This window comes from Thalia democratica, unplaced genomic scaffold (assembly GCF_965202585.1).
Source record: "Thalia democratica unplaced genomic scaffold, ktThaDemo2.hap1.1 HAP1_SCAFFOLD_30, whole genome shotgun sequence".
NCBI classification, from domain to species: Eukaryota; Metazoa; Chordata; class Thaliacea; order Salpida; family Salpidae; genus Thalia; species Thalia democratica.
The window spans coordinates 14,839-19,784 of record NW_028139238.1 but is presented as its reverse complement, the minus strand read 5'-3'; positions in this window follow the sequence as shown (position 1 = coordinate 19,784).

Below are 4,946 nucleotides of genomic sequence, written 5' to 3'. Positions count from 1 at the left end.
TCAAATCAACCTGCTTGCTTTTAATGTATCAACTATTTTTTCTTTAAAAAATTTAGTTTTGTTTTTTAAGAATTTAAACAAGTAGAGCAACAAAAAACAACATGTAATTCATAAACAAATTTAACAGGGAAGCTGAATATTGACAAATTTGATATCCGTTTTGAGTACAGATATTGAAAGTACACAGTCCAGTTTTAGACTAAAGTTAAGGTTAAAAACTGTGTTAAGTAGTATAAAAACATTAAAAAGATACAGTTAAGCTACTTCAAATGTGTTTAAAAAAAAATATGAGAGATTCTTCATGTCAAACTAAAATTTTACTACTTAATATGTAAAAATTGTTAACAATTACAGGTTTTCTAGTAATTTGTTTTGAATATTCAAGGTTTTTCCAGGATTCTAGATTTTTTTACCACTCTGTCAAAAGTTTATCTTTATGTTTTACATAATTTCTATAATAATTTATTAGTTGGGTCTGTTTTACATTCCATACCACTTGTTAAAATATTTTTAATAAACAGGGTAGCCAGTGATTTAAAAAAAAATTCTTCCTGGTTATCTGATTTCGTTCTACATTTTAGTTTTTAAGTACAAGTTTAGTTGTTTTTTTAAGTATAAAATTAAACTAAAGGTAAAAAATAATGAAAAGATACTATACAGCTACTTAATATAATGGGTTTTTTATTAAACAAAAATATGAAAAATATTTAAACATATTATCAGTATATAATAGTTCATTTTATAAAGAACTTGTTTAAATTTTTAGTTTAAAATTCAAGGTAAAATGGGGAACTAAATAAGTTTTCTTTTAAAAGTTTTTGAGAAAATTTTATAAAGTGTGTTGTTTCTTTATACAGGGTTGCCACTTGTTTTTAAATTTTTTTTCCAGGTTTTCCAAATTTCTTCCAGGTTTTTAAAAGTACACACTTTTAGTTTTAAGTTAATTTTTATATAAGAAACTGTGTTAAATAGTATAAAAACTTTGAAAAAAAACTGTTAAGTTACTCTAAATGTGTATTTCAATAAAAAAAATTTTGATGATGACAAAAAAAAATTACTTATATGATAAATTTTTTGTGTCAAACTGAAATTTTACTACTGAATATATCAAAATTATGAAAAATTCCAGGTTTTTTGATCAAAATTACAGGTTTTTCCAGGTTTTTTTCAAAATTTCTCAAATTCCAGGTTATTTCAGGTTTCCAGGTATAGTGGCAACCCTGTTTATAATCAAATTAAAAAGTATTTCAAAAAACAGTGTAAAATTAAGTGCAGGAGCACAAATATAGAAAACCAATATAATATGACAAAGTGTTAGTAGCCTCCTAAAACAGATCAAACTTATTTTTAGTCTGAAACTATTTAAAAAATCATCAAAGTAAATTGTATATATAAAAATATAACAACTAGTTCAACACTATGCAAAATTAAATCTATTGTTTTAATCAATATTTTCCAATCACCATATAAAACAACAAACCGAACAAAACAGTTGCAAATGTTTCAAAATGACATTAAAAAATCAAGAAGTGATTTTTGTAATTATTTTGAAAATAAGTTAAGGGCATGGGGCATATAATCATAAAACACTTTTTTTCACAATTTGATCTTATCTTATATATTTTTACTAAGCTACAAAATGCTTTTTACAGCTTTTAAAAATTCAAAATAATTTTTGAGATAAAGCCAGTCAAAGTAAGAGGCAAAAATAGGTTCCTTACAGGAGTTGCAGACTAAAACTGCAAAAGTAGATTATTTCACTAAAAATTTATCTTCTCCTCCGTTTTTTGAGATTAGGTATTTTAAAAGTCTGGGCCAGAGAGAACCTTGTATACACTAAACACATTTAACTTTGATTATAAAAACTAAAATGTGCAATATTGTATCTACAGGTAGAATTTAAAAAACAAATTTACCACTTCTGTATCAAAACAGATCCTTTCTATTTTTTTTATAAAAATATCTTTTAAAGAATATCCTTTTGAAACAGTTAGTATTTTATAATCTTAAACTAATATATCTACCAAAAATTCAACTTCACAAACTTCATACAAATTTTGTCTTAAATATAAGTCCATTAGCAACCAGAGAAAAAGTACATTTTCAATTTATAACTTAAAATTTATTAAAAAAAAGAAAAAGAAAACATGTGAGGCTCACAACTAAGGTCAATGGATTGGTGTGCAGAAGGACCTTTCAGTCATGGGCTGCGCACCATTTGCTTGTGACTAATACTTTGAGCTAAATTTAAAAACAATAATAATAAGTAAAAAATAACCAAAAAAGTTAACAACTATTTATACATACAATAAAAAAAATGGAAAGCACTTTTTTTAACCTATTACTGCTAATATTGACTGTGGAAACTATAGTCTACCATGGGCTCCGCCCACACTGTCTCCTACCCTAAATTTTGATTTTTACATCATTTAAATTTTACTTTTCCCTTTCTACAAGAGCAACCAAAAAAATGCAATAAATAACTCAAAAATAAATAAAAGGAAAGAATTAGTAAATTCACTACAATAAAATGTTTAGTATAATCATAATACTTAAGAGCACCATGTATTTCAAATATTGTCTAGAAAAATTTTGTATATGTATGTAGGTAAAAATTTTAAGTATTTGCTTAACTGTTTTATTGATTTGTAAACTTATTTTATTGAATAAAACAATTAACATGTCCAACCAGCATAAAGTTTGTTTTAATTTAAGTAAATTTAATGAAAAACGTAAAAAAATGTCTAAGTGCAAAAAAGAGTTAAAAAATTTTCTTTTTCACATTGCTATGTTTACTTATAGAACAATATTCTGGAAATTTTAGTTTGAAGTTTATAAAGTTAATTTTTAAGATATAATATGTATAAAATGAAATGATAAAACACTTTCTATCAAAAGGAATAGACATTTTTTTAACTAATATACTATGAATTGAGCTGTTTGATTTTTTCTATATGGTGAATAAATATCAGTCTCAAACTCTACTCCTTATTTTATTCAAACAATGAAATTATTTTAATTATCTTAAACTAACAAACAAGTATTATCAACTTAACCTTTTTAATGACAGTTTTTAATAAGATTTCTAAATATTTTTTAAGGAAAGAACTGATTGTAATAATTTTACTTTTATCATTCAACAAGCTTAAAGCTAAAATTTAAGTTAATTTAAAACTTATTTTGACAAAAAATTTCATTTTCATACATTAATTTCAGTTTACTAATTATTTATGCTGATTTACTCTTTATTAAAGGTTACTTTAGAGCAAGAAGATATTACTAGATGAGCTAAATGTTTGAGTCACCAGAATTTAAAAATTTTAAAGCTTTTAAAAAAGGGGGTTTTATTTATTTTAAAAGCAATTTTTTTATCAAAACGGCAATATTTTTTTCCATAAGCTTATAGTGTAAAATCACTTATCGCAATTATTTAAGGGCTAAAAGCTAATTTATTACCACCTTCCAAAAAAGCAATTTTTTTACTAAGATTTATAGCTTTATAGCTACTTATGGTAACTGTGCCGGACAGAGTTGACTTAAAAAAACAAGCTTTAAGGTTTTCAATTTTAATTGATTTAAAAATAAGTGATAAAAAAAAGAGTAAGGCAAAACGAATAACAGTGAAAAAAATAATTTAGAATTAAACTTTTAGTTAAATAATACATTTCACACATTTAAATGGCAAGTGTAAAATATAAGAATTCTAACTTTTTAAACAAATAAAAATATATGTAAAAGTTGCATAGAAGAATTAACATTACTTATTAGACAATTTAACTCTTTAAGTAACAAATGTAAAATATAGTAACTCTAAACGTAAAATAATTATTGTATTGTGAAATTGCAGCAAAAACTGTCGTTATTTATCTGTATATTGATAACTGATGTAGTTCTTGCTTCGTTGAACAAGTTCCGCGATAACTCTGTGAAATATTTTTTGATAAGTTTTAAATTGTTCAAAAACTATTAGCCATTTGGTTTTACGATTAACTAAATTTATAAAAGAAAGTATTCACCTAAAAGCAACTTTAATTAGTTAATAAAGTACTATATATTTAAAAGATTTTTTTTATGAATTATTTTTTATTGATGGATTTTTACGCATTATTAACCAGGTTTCTAAAAGAGTTGTTTTGAAAAATTTTTCAGGTTTACTGAATTTTATCCAAAACTTGTGCATTTATCAATTCATTTTAAGTACAGGTTTTCTTTTCTATATAGTTTTCTGTTTAAAAAGGTTTATTGGTCAAAATACTTAACAAGATGTTATGAGCTTTTTTATGTTTTGAAATAGTAAAACAAACTGAAAAGTTCACAGTTAAACTAACATTAATACTCAGTATTATTTATTTAATCATGCAGCATAGAATCATATACCACACTATATGTAGTTGAAATTAGAAACAAAGCTCACACATTGTTTTTGTTATCATAAGTTTTAGATTTTTACCAAAAAAGAAAAATTTATGGTATCACGTCACTAATAAGTCTATATTAAATTTACTAAAATAAAACAATTTGTTTTTACAATGATGCTAAACAATTTAATGACAGAAACAATCTTTAACTTTAAAATCATTATATTTGATCATGAACTTTTTGTGTATACATCAAAAATAATACTGATAAATAAAGTCATTTTAAAAACAAAACTAATTTAATTAAAGAAAAAAAAATGAAAATAATTAATTTTATTTTTAGATAACATAACACATACAAATAAAGTATGATCTAAAAACCATGCTCGATAAATTTATTTAAAAATACAATAAGGAATTAGTTATTGTACGGTAGGCAGACTATCTATTTGGTGTATCAAAATGCTTTAAGGGCAAAAAAATATTCTTCAGCAAGTTTTAAAAATCGTACTATAATAATCTTTTTTTTTAAGCAGAATTCTTATTAAATAACAATTTTCTGAGCTCTAATGTGTTTTGAAAACAAAA